Source organism: Taudactylus pleione, unplaced genomic scaffold, assembly GCF_031769625.1.
Source record: "Taudactylus pleione unplaced genomic scaffold, aTauple2 ptg000190l, whole genome shotgun sequence".
Lineage (NCBI taxonomy): Eukaryota > Metazoa > Chordata > Amphibia > Anura > Myobatrachidae > Taudactylus > Taudactylus pleione.
In genome coordinates, this window is record NW_028284592.1 from 8101663 (window position 1) to 8114435 (window position 12773).

A 12773-nucleotide genomic window follows, 5' to 3' on the forward strand; every position below is an offset into this window, starting at 1 on the left:
AAGGAGCGCAGGCGTCGACGTACCTCCGCATATGCGGAACGCTTGCGCCTATTGGAGATGGGTGGAGGCTGACTGGTGATCCTCGTGTCCATCACCTCCGTCAGCACCAGCAGTTCGCGCCTGGTGAATGCGGCGGATCTCATGATGGCAATGGTGTTTTTTTGACAAAATATTTTTAATAAAGCACCCAAAAAAATTTGATTGGCTAATGTATTTGTGAAATTAACAGGACCAATTCTATTGGTTAGTGTATGAGTCATGTGTTCGACAGGGCCAGAAATCTCTTGAGAGTTATGATAGGCTTGATGCAGTGACATGCGTAAGCTAATTTAAATAAAGAAATGAACCACAGAAAAATTGTGGGGAGACAAACAAATAGAGCAATTGTTTAATTGGGGCTAACATGTCTTTGGAACAATAAAAGCGAAGGTTTCAGCCGTACGTATTCTGCGAGCAAATACAAACACGGACAAGATTAAAGTTTATTGCATTGTGTTGAAAAAAAAAATAAAATGAAGCTAATTGATATATTGATTGGCATGATACGATTGAGGGAGGTAGGCCGAAAAAACGAGCAGGTAATCGGAATCTGACAGTCCCACTTCCGGTTTGTACTTGTGCGTGCGTTCCCTTCAAGCCATTTCGGGGATGTACGCTCGCTATTTGGCACGCTCGTTAGTCAGAGGAGGGGTCGCCTGAGTTTGGGGCGGATTTTTAGCTGCGTAGGAAAAAACGAGCGAGTGCTTGAATTTAAATATATTTTTACGTACGGCGAACGTGCGTACGCCCACTTGCGAGTGGGTCTGAATCAGGGCCTATGTCGCTGACAATGCGCGCTCCCGCGGGTCATCAGCGACATCCTCCGACGGCCCTGAATGCAGCATGGCCCCCACTGTCGCTCCATTGCTGCCCGTGTCTGCAAGTGTGTATGCACTTAGCGACGCCGGCTCCCCCGCCAGGTCCAGTTGCTTCTGAAGTCGAGCTGGGTGTACATCGTCTAGTGTGTACAGTTATATTCACAGCCAAAAAAAGAGAGTGCACTTGTCAGATGTTTCTTTGTTTTTTAAAGTTATAACAATAAAACTTATACAATGATACTTCACATTATTTAGGAGCAGTTGCTACAAACAGTCTTTCATTTACTAGATCATTGACTCAATCCTACAAATTTCATGTCAATAGTTCCCAAGGTGTGCTATGATGTCAGCAGATAAAATAGATATTGTAAAGTATAATGAGCTATGGGCCTGATTCAGACCCACTCGCGAGCGATTCAATGTTTGGCCACTGCGCATGCCGGAGCCGGCTCCAACATGCGCATGTGCGAGACACGGCAAGCGACGGGCGTTCCGTCACTCCGGGTCTCGCACCAAAAGGGGTGGCTGTCGATTTTGATCGACAGCTCTCACCGTTTTAGAGGCGTGGCGGTGGCTTCACAAACGGAGGCGTTCCCAAGCGAACGCCTGCCGTTTGTGGGCGGTTCCACTGACATCACTAGTGATGTCAGTGGGAGAGCTTCCGGCTCTATTAGAGCCAGAAGCTCTCTGGGGCTTGCGGCCATGAGACCCTACCACAAGGGTCTCGTCGCAAGCCCCGATCGCGACCATCATCCTGGCCGCTCGCACTAGCTGTGGGTGGTCGCACAAATAAAATAAAAATACGCCCTGATTCAGAGCGACCGCTCTTTCAGACCGTCCGTCTCTGAATCAGGCCCTATGTCCATATTGTTCTACTAAGCCAGTGGTTCCCAAACTTTTTTAAATCACGGCACTCTAGAGTATCAGCATTGTTTTCACGGCACCCCTAAGCAAAAAGTTTGTTATTGACAAATTTAGAAATAAATTTAGTGTGGTAAAGTGAAGTATATTGTGATTACCTGTTATTCTTAGGGTCAGTTTTGTGGTTGCGGACAGGTTTGTGTTTCTGCTTGTCCACATATTTACATTACATTGACCATAAATAATTTGAATTGGTGCTGGACCAACAACCTGAGGCACCCCTGCAAGTGTCCTGACGCACCCCAGGGTGCCTAGGCGCACAGTTTGGGAACCACTGTATTAAGCAGTATTTGCTAGCATCATTTGTCTACCACCTCCAAGTATTTCTAAACTGTTTTCAGGCCATTAATCTCTATGTAATTGTATGCATTCTTTATTACTTTTTAAGTGATCAGATACTGAGTACTTTTGGCAGTACAGAAGCTGATTTGACTCAATGTTTTATTATGTAGTTATGTAATAAGCAGGCACTTGCCTGACCGTGCTGTAGAGTGATACCTATGACCCATAAACACCTCCCCTTAACACTGGCTGTCACACACCATATACTGTTCTGCAAACAGGAAGCTTCCTGGCTCACATTCTCCACCCTGGCTCCTCCAGGCAGTACACACCCTTTTCAGGAGAAACTTAAATCAGAAGACTCCATAAGGAAACTGTGCTAACGAAAAAGATATTATTTAGAGATTGTTTACTGGCTTACTACTGTACTCAGGATTGTTTTATTCATTCTTAAATACACCCCTGAAGCACTTTCAGGACCTGCAAGGTGAGTGCAAACCCTGTCAATTCAACTTAAGCAGGTTAGAGCTTCTATTCCAAAAGGTATTTCTGCTGCTGTTTGTAGATGATATGATTGGATTGAAGATTATTTGTATGTCTTTTACTCGTTATTAGAATATGAACAAGTGATTATAAGCATATAGTGTCATCTATACTTCTTAGTGAATGTTTACCTGATAAATGACTAAATGGCCCTAGAGGCCACACGTGAAGTTATAAAGCCTTTTGTTTACAGGTAACGTTGTTTTAGTTCTTTCCATCTGGGTTTGAATTGTTTGTGTGCAGTAGTTGGTAAATGATAAAATATTCGTACAAATTGTTTAGTATGTATGTGCTGGTTTAGCATGCAACTGGTTTATCGGCATAACCAAGCAAGTCCCAGCATGCAGCCTTTTCAGATTATTCTGTTTTATGACTAATATTCCTTGGGTACATTGTATTCCTTATGGTAGAGTCTACCCAAAATACACATATGGGTTCATGTTCAATCAGGCAGTTAAAGACACAGTATATATGTAGGAAACATGCATTTCTGTGTATATGCTGCATATTTCACATTAAGGGATCCAAAACAATTAACGCTCTGTGCTCTTCAGGATCAGAAAATAAGGAAAGAACATGTATATTGCCATTTACACCTATCTGCAACTGCAAAATTTTGGGATTTTCCTTACTACCTCAACAAAATAATATTTTGTATTGTAACAAAAACAATAATAGTGTACACACACACACACATGTATGTATGTATGTATGTATCTATCTATCTTTCATTATTTATATATATAACACACAAGTTAAAATAAGCATCTCTTACATTGAGATGTCATATCAGCAGATAAGGGGTCTATCCATTAGGCGACCTGAAAGTCTGAATGTCTAGCGTTCAGAACTTCAGGTCGCCGAGGTGCGGTGCCCGCACTGAACAGCGTTCACTGAACGTCATTCAGTGAGGAGCCCAACCTCCTATCTCTGAACATGCCGAACCTGACAAGCGTCGTCAGGTTGACGGGCATGTTCAGTAGACAGTCGGGGTAGGCAAGGACCCAGCGTGCACGTGCATCGCTGGTTCTTGCCGGCTATCCATTACCCGACTTTGTGAACAATGCGACCAAAACCTCCTGGTTTTGGTCGGATTGTTCACAAAGTCGGGTAATGGACAGGCCCCTACAGGGCTGCTATCAAAAACTGTGGGGCCCGGGACTGACAAAATAGGCAGGGCCCCCCTAGCCCTGCCTCAAACACCCCCCCCTCCCCTTGACGTTACGCCGTGCCGGCTCACAAGAAAAACGTTATTGCGGCGTATATATGTAGGAGGTGGAGTGGGAGGAAGGCCCTGGGCAGCTGAATGGGAAGTGACTTGACTCACCGTATTGTCCTGCAGAAGGGGAGAGGGGGGGATAGTGAGGGACTAGCTGGTAACTGGAAACGAACAAAAGCAACTGGCCCTGGCTTTGCTATGTGCCCCTGTGTGCCCAGGGAATAAATCCCGACACCCTGGTGGTCTAGGGTGATAATGAGGAAGGGTTGTCCCACTGGGACTTTACCTGCTCTGCCGACCTTGGCGGGCACAGCGGGGTACCCTTTGTGCCAGCCCTTCCGCGCAAGGGTCAGCGCCGCTCCTCAGCTTGCCAAGCGCTGGATCCTCACTTGCCTCTGGGCGGTAGCTTGACTTTACTGTCTACTTGACTCTCGGCAGACTTAGCTTGAACAGCAAAGAAGCCGTTATAAAATATATGCCATCATAAAAATATATTGTCTTGTTCCTTCCTATATCTGTATATATATGGTTCCCCCTATATGTTCTGCCTCCCCTTCTCTGTATCCCACTGTGCTCCACATCCCACACTGTGCTCCCCTGTCCCTCATGTCACCCACACTGTGCTCACTCGTCCCTCATGTCACCCACACTGTTCTCCCTCATGTCACCCACACTGTGCTCCCCTGTCCCTCATGTCACCCACACTGTGCTCCCCTGTCCCTCATGTCACCCACACTGTGCTCCCCTGTCCCTCATGTCACCCACACTGTGCTCCCCTGTCCCTCATGTCACCCACACTGTGCTCCCTCATGTCACCCACACTGTGCTCCCCTGTCCCTCATGTCACCCACACTGTGCTCCCCTGTCCCTCATGTCACCCACACTGTGCTCCCCCTGTCCCTCATGTCACCCACACTGTGCTCCCCCTGTCCCTCATGTCACCCACACTGTGCTCCCCGTCCCTCATGTCACCCACACTGTGCTCCCCTGTCCCTCATGTCACCCACACTGTGCTCCCCTGTCCCTCATGTCACCCACACTGTGCTCCCTGTCCCTCATGTCACCCACACTGTGCTCCCCTGTCCCTCATGTCACCCACACTGTGCTCCCCTGTCCCTCATGTCACCCACACTGTGCTCCCCTGTCCCTCATGTCACCCACACTGTGCTCCCCTGTCCCTCATGTCACCCACACTGTGCTCCCCTGTCCCTCATGTCACCCACACTGTGCTCCCCCGTCCCTCATGTCACCCACACTCTGCTCCCCCGTCCCTCATGTCACCCACACTGTGCTCCCCCGTCCCTCATGTCATCCACACTGTGCTCCCCTGTCCCTCATGTCACCCACACTGTGCTCCCCTGTCCCTCATGTCACCCACACTGTGCTCCCGTCCCTCATGTCACCCACACTGTGCTCCCCCGTCCCTCATGTCACCCACACTGTGCCCCCCTTCCATCATCTCACCTACACTGTGCCCCCCTTACCTCATCTCACCTACACTGTGCCCCCCTTACCTCATCTCACCTACACTGTGCCCCCTCCTCTAACCCACACTGTGCCCCCCTTACCTCCTCTCACCCACACTGTGCCCCACCTCTTACCTATAACAATGCTGGCCAGTCCTGCTCCCTGGGCCTGGCAGTTGACTCCTCTGCTGTGCTGCTGTCATCATTATTTATGCCTGACGCTGCTCGGGGTCCCTGAACACACTGCAAAGACTGGGGTAGGGGCGGAGCTTCCTGATGACTCATCGGCTCTCTCAGTCTCAGTGCTCAGTCTCCTCTAATGCAGGCTCGAGGCAGGCCCTGCATGTGTGTGCAGCGTCCGGCTGCAGACTGCTGGCAGCACCTTGTCCCCCGCCCCAGCAGCCAGGCAGCCTCGGGGGGTAGTGGTGGGTGGCCGCAGCATAGTGGAAGGAGCGGGTCCCGGCAAGTGTTAATGAAATGATAAAGAATTAAAATGACATAAATAATGTACAAACAAATAGAGAAGTGATAAAAGTATTCTATGTGAATTAAGTGGTGATGCCATGAGAAAGGCCCAGTCAGAACCCCCCCGGGGGCCCCACTCCCAAATGCTCACCCCAAAATAATTATTGCTACATAATGGTAGCACCCACTCTGGGTCATATAATTACAATTAATGTACTGCATGATAACAGTACATATATAAGCTGAGAGCTAACTTACCTTGGAGGTACCCCAAAAAACCTCCACATGGCACTATAAGCATCAGCACCTCCTCCTAATGCTGACTGCCTTCTTGTTTTTGCTGCAGTGTGCTGGGGGGCAAATCTCTTTTTTTCTGTGTTCAGAGTAAACCCCGCCCTTTACGAGCACCTGTGTTATGCAATTAAGCTGATCTGAGCAACTACCATTTTTTTTGCAAGAAATAAACTGGACTAAGGAGGCAAAGAACCAGTAGACGGGGAATGTAGGGAAGCATGATAATCAAACCAAAGACTCAATTTTACAAAAGGGGAAGAGGTGCGTGTGGAGTACTTGAAGCCCAGAGTTTCCATGTTGTAGCTATATTGAATGGTAGAGATAATTTTAAGATGGGAAGAAGGATCCGATCTCTTCCAATATTTGGGCAATTGCTGCCCTAGTGGCTATAAGACTGTGACCAATAACATATTTAGTTTGAGACGGAGGGGGGGGGAGATAATGTAAAAGAGATATCTCAGGAAGGTGGGGCAGAGATACTACATTAATCTGAGTAATTAAATAAAAAATCTCTAGCCACAGTGATTGGATTATTGGGCACAACCCAAAAAATATGCAGCAGTGAGCCTACCATTTCGCAATTTCCCCAGCAGAGCTTAGAGGAGGTGGGCCAGATTTGATGTAGTTGTTCAGGAGTAAGATAGGTTCTATGGATAACCTTAAAAAACATGTCATAGCAGTGTCAGACTGGGGCATGAAGGGCCCACTGGGGGGAATGCAGTAATAGGGGCCCATACATATGGGTGTGGCCAGCCTTCAGAAGGGGTGTGGCCAGCCTACACAGAGGCTTGGCAAACCATTAGATAAATATATTATAATATATATATATATATATATATATATATATATATATATATATATATAGAAAAAGGCAGCACTCCACAAGGATTTTTCAGCCAAGTAATTAAACAGCAGAGCAGAGTTATTCCAACGTTTCAGATAAGCATCTTTCTTCAAGAATAATATGACAATGAACAAGACATACCTTACATACAAACACCTCCATGTGCACGCTCCGATGTCGAGCCCCTCCACTTCCGGGAGACCGCGAGATGACGTCACGTGTCACCCGGTCATGTGAAGGCCCGACCACAGGAACCAATCAATATAGATGTGTGTACCGTCACCATAGAAATGAAATACCAACTTTATCAAACTCACCAATACAGGATAACAATGCAGCATGTAAACAAATTGTGGGATAAAGTAACCATATAGGGACAGCATAAGGACCAAACTAATTTCTTTAACGGTAGCATCACCAAACAGCGGTATATTTTAGAAAGGCCCAGATAACTCAATCAGTTGTATTCAATCACCTATTGTTTAACAATAACATCACTAAAGTGGAATATTTTAAGACCAGATTGCTTATCAATATTGTAGCTGATTTCAACCACTGTTGCTAAGCAGTGATAAAATTATGGGAAACCCAGGCTACTGATCAAAGTTATGATCGAGTTCAACCCGCAGTTGCTTATCATATATGGAAACAAGCTAAAATAGAGAAGAAAGCGCTCTGTGGTATTAGGATATGCAAATGAGACTAACATCTAATAGGTCTTATTGCATGTCTAATTTAGAATACAGACCTCTCTCTCCTCTTGTGTATGATACTAGGCACAAAAACAGGTTGGCAATAACTTGAAGCTGGGAGTTGAGAATTAATGTCAAACAGAAAGTCTAGTGAAAAAAGTCTCAGATAGGCAAATGAGTCACTTATGTAGGCGTGATAAACCACAACAAGAAAGTGTCAGTCTCATAGGATATAGTACATAAACCAATAATCAATATGTGAATCAGGTAGGCAAAAACTTTAGGCAGGGTGTTGTATAAGCAGATGTAGTCTTTTCCAAAAAGCTGCAGGTAACCACCTTCGTCACAGTTCTGACCACCTCAGGAAGGAACGCAGTATCAGGGTGATATGGAGACTATGTGGCAGTTTTAGGTAAGAATAAATTTACTTACAAAAAAACATGGTGTCTGCTGGTCCATCTCCTCTCTGCGTCCTCAGTTGCTGTGTGTCTGTGAGTAAGGGGCCCAAATATGTGCAGCCAGTAACGCTGAACTCAGTTGTAAAGATTATAAACAGCTATTTTAATGAACAATTGGTAATACATGAATATACCCCTCAAACGGGGATTGCAATTAAAGTATAAATAAAATCATTCAAGGATGAGTGTGAGGTCCCAATGCGTTTCGTCCCTCTTGGGGACTTTTTCAAGGGGAAATGGTTGCTGTATTGCTCCTGCCGTCTTTTATTCAGTGAGTCTAATCACCAATTAGTCACGGAGTGCGGTGCCTAGCCGCACTTCCAAATTTCCTGTGGTGCGCATGCGCAGTGATCGCTCATGCCATACGTGTCACAGTGTCTGTTCTCAACTAGTTGCAGACATCAGAAAGCCTTGTATTAGGCATGCAGTATGGGTGTTGTCTCTGGATATAAAGTCTGTAGGTCATGAATCCATCTACTCTCCACATGATCTATTTTATCTAATTTACTACCTCCTCTCCAGTTGTAGTGGATTTTGTCAATTCCCACAAATTTCAGACCCATGGGGTTGCATTGGTGGGTGGTCCTGAAGTGTTCAGAGACACTATGGTTCTCCAGACCTTTAGATATATATTTCTGCAATGTTCATTAATTCTGACTTTAAGGGCTCTTATCGTACGTCCTACGTATTGTAGACCACATGGGCATTCCAATAGGTATACCAAATTTTCACTATCGCAGGTTAGTGTACCTCTGATTTTGTACTCCTTATTAGTCTGGTTCGATATAAATCTACACGTGGGTTTTGTACTTCTGTACCCCAATCTTTTACAGTTGATACACCAACCGCAATGATAGAAACCCTCTCTCATATTGTCACCTTCTAGAGTCTTTTGTCTGGCTCCTTTATCTTCCTTTAGATGGTTGTGAACTAAATTTTTTCTTTATATCAGGGGCTTTTCGGAACACTACATCTGGTCTATCATGTAATATGGTACTTAAACTTTTGTCCATTCCCAAAATGTGCCAGTGTTTCTTGAGTATACTCTTCTCTTTATGTGAGGCACCAGTGTATTCTGTCACAAAGTACATTTTCTCCTTATTTTTTGTCGTTAATGTTCCTTAGTGGAGTATTCTAGTAAAGTCTCTCTGGGTCTGACTCCTAAATCCTTAAATGCTTCTTCTACCTCCTCCATATTATAATGTTTTTCTTTAAATTTCCGTTTCAAGTCTCTACCCTGTTCAATGTAATCTGCTATATTAGTGCAGTTTCGTCTCAGATGTGTAACCCCTAATCCAGCTTGGGTGATGGTTGCTGGTCACCATGAAGACCAAGGAGCTCTCCAAACAAGTCAGGGACAAAAGTTTGAGAAGTACAATTCAAATAATTTAAATGTGTTGGAATGGCCTAGTCAAAGCCCAGATCTCAATCCAATTGAGAATCTGTGGTCAGACTAGAAGATTGCTGTTCACAAGCGGAAACCATCCAACATGAAGGAGCTGGAGCAGTTTTGCCTTGAGGAATGGGCAAAAATCTCAGGGGCAAGATGTGGCAAGCTCATAGAGACTTATCCGAAGAGACTTGCAGCTGTAATTGCCACAAAAGGTGGCTCGACAAAGTACTGACTTTAGGGGGGTGAATAGTTATGCACGCTGAAGTTTTCTGTTATGTTGTCCTAAATGTTGTTTGATTCACTATATGAAAAAAACACAACTTCACAGTTGTAGGCATGTTCTGTGAATGAAATGATGCACACCTTCAAACAATCCATTTTAAATCCAGGTTGTGAGGCAACAAAACATGAAAAATGCAAAGAGGGTGAATACTTTTGCAAGGCACTGTACATAATAAAAAAAAGTTATCTGTACAATTAAATTTGTCATCCTGTGCTACAATCTAATCAGCTTGAAACATATTTGAAAAATACCAATAAATTGACAAACTAAAACTCGGTGTTGCTTGAAACACAATTCATGATGCTATATGTAAACAACACGGTAGGTGTCTGCGCTGATGTCAATATATAAACACATGCATAGATATTTCTGGATTTACACACATCTATTACTGGCGGCAGTTGCCGTAATATACATCAGTATTTGTGCCCGGATACATCTGCGGCCACACACGTGGAGTCAGCAGTTGTCATTTTGTTTCATCTTTCCGGAGTCTGCTTGCTGAGGTGAACTCTCCGCATATTGGTTCATTATCCCTGGTCCCATAGTCCGGTCGCGAGCCACCAGAGCAGTGCTACTTAGCCCATAGTCTGGTTGGGAGCCACCGGAGTGGCGCGACCCAGCTTCTCAGGTCAGTCGGGAGCCGCCGGAGCGGCGCCACCCTGCCTCCAAGTCCGGTCGGGAGCTGCCGTAGCGGCGCGACGAAGCCACACACATCGGCTGCACTACAATTTTGGGAAACCCTCACAGGGTAAGAATTGGGGAGCTCTTTCCAGCCTACACACCAGTGGGATTAAGGATACAATTTGAGGTTGTTAGGAACATCTCTGGCTCCAGAGTCTGCAACCTTATTAATTTTAAATCATCAGAGGATTTATTTATCCGTTTAAGACATCCCTTTAATGTGCTAGCAGGTTCTGCTTTTGGACACGTTTTTCATCTATTATCAGAATCACTCATTATGCCTTACAGGTGTTAACGGATACTGAGAATATATATAATTGCCAAATTTCCAGCTACATTTAATCAGATGTCCTATATACTGGTACAGTGCCATATTGGTATGTCGATTTGGAGGCAATAATATATTTAATCATTTTGGCTCTATATTGCACATTGACAGTATTCCGATAAAAAAAATTTTTTTTATATGTGTGTATATCTAATTGTAATATTGAACTGCAGTTCATTTATATATTCCTAATATATGTACAATAAATTTTTATGATGTATTTATCTATGCATGTGTTTATGTATTGACATCAGCGCAGACAGCTACCGTGTTGTTTATTTAATTTTTGTGTGAGGTCATTCTGCAGGAATTCCTCTGGTGTCAGCTGCAGGTGTTTATACTAGATAGTATCTGAACAAAAAGCGCGCCATATTTTCTTTTAGGATGCTATATGTGTCAAAGCTATGGCTAAAGTAGTTAAAACCAAGATCATTTGTATAACTGCCGCTGTTATTTTTCATACTTTGTTGTTATATAAAAAATTGTTTTCTTAGAACACTGAGGGCGGGATGCATCAAGCAACGCATTTTATATTGCAACGCATCTCTCGGTAAGAGCTGTCCTTTGCGGTGTGGGGATTTCCGTGTTTATGACGGCCAACACAACCGAGCCCTCTTGGAGAAGTCTCCGATAGAAGCCCATAGGCTTATATTAGGCAACACCATCAATAGATGGTGTTGCATATCGGGTCCAAGATCTGGAAAGTCTTGTTTTCTGGAGCTTGTTGCATTTGGGTAATGTGGTCAAACCTCCATAAACTGCATGTTCGGAGGTTTGACTGCAATTTACAGTATAGTGCATCCTGCCCTAAAACACATAATCAACAGAAGTGTGATACAGTCTAGCAGACATACAAATAGAATACTGTACTCATAAAAATAGAACACTTTTTACACATACAGGGCCTGATTCTGACCCACTTGCGAGCGCTCGCAAGCGGGTCGATGGTGCCCAAGTGCGCATGTGCACGACGGAGGCGGCTCCGTCGTGCGCATGCGCGAGACCCGAATAACGACGGCCAAGCCGTTGTTAAGGTTCTCGCACTAAAAGGGGCGTGCTGTCGATGGTGATTGACATCACGCCCCCTTTGGTGGACTTGTTGGGGGTGTCGCTGCCCAGACGGAGGCGTTCCCATGGGAACGCCTACCATCTGGGGCCGGCCCCACTGACATCACTAGTGATGTCAGTGGGAGTGCTTTTGGCTCTGCTAGAGCCAAAAGCACTCCTGGGCTTGCAGCAGCGAGACCCTACCGCAGGGTCTCGTCGCAAGCCCGATGGTCGCGATGGTCTTGACCATTGCGACCATCATTTTGCCGCTCGCTATAGCTGTGTGTAGTCACCCACAGCTATGCGAGCGGCCTTTTTGTAGCGGCCAGGAGGCCGCTCCAAAAAGGAGCAGGGACGGCCCTGATTCAGAGCGAGCACTCTGTCAGAGCGTCCGACTCTGAATCAGGGCCACAGTACAGTCCAAAACACCTTCTTTGTGATCTTGCGCACAACTGAATTCCCATCATTCCATATCCCGACTCTTGTTACCGTACATGCCATTTTACTTTTTTAAATTCTACAGAGCTGTGAGAAAATGTTCTGTTGATGCTTCTTGTGTTCCTTATTCCTCACAGGTTATAGAAATGTAAAATACAAGAGAAAACATTACTGTTTGTGAACATTTAGTTTTAACCACGTGAATCAGTGAAATGCTGTCACACTTGACTTTTGCTATACAATATTCTTCAGATAAATGCTGATTCAGCATTTCTGAAATCTGTGTGACCATGTATAGCTACATCTGGATTTTATATGTTTCTCTCATGCACTAATCTTCATTTTAAAAGACCTATTACTACAGAATATCTGACTTGCCAATATGAATTTCGTATAGGTTGATACACTTAAACTGGGTACACACTAGATGATCCTGGATCATGGACGACAGCACGACCGACGGAACAATATGTCGGTTGGCCACTGATGGGTATTTGGATGCCAGAGTAGACACCGGCATCCCGACAGGGTTGGAATACTGTCTCTTTGTCGGTCGGTA

At 45.0% G+C, this 12773-nt stretch overlaps 1 protein-coding gene across 1 annotated transcript in view; it reads left to right on the top strand.

The window, feature by feature from the left end:
• Nucleotides 1-2454: 2454 nt before the first annotated feature.
• Nucleotides 2455-12773, top strand: part of TJP2 (tight junction protein 2) — a 217085-nt gene continuing 206766 nt past the window's right edge. Inside the window, exon 1 of the mRNA XM_088476614.1 lies at nt 2455-2547. The gene's annotated coding sequence lies outside the window, so the exon portion shown is untranslated. The remainder of the gene's footprint in view (nt 2548-12773) is intronic.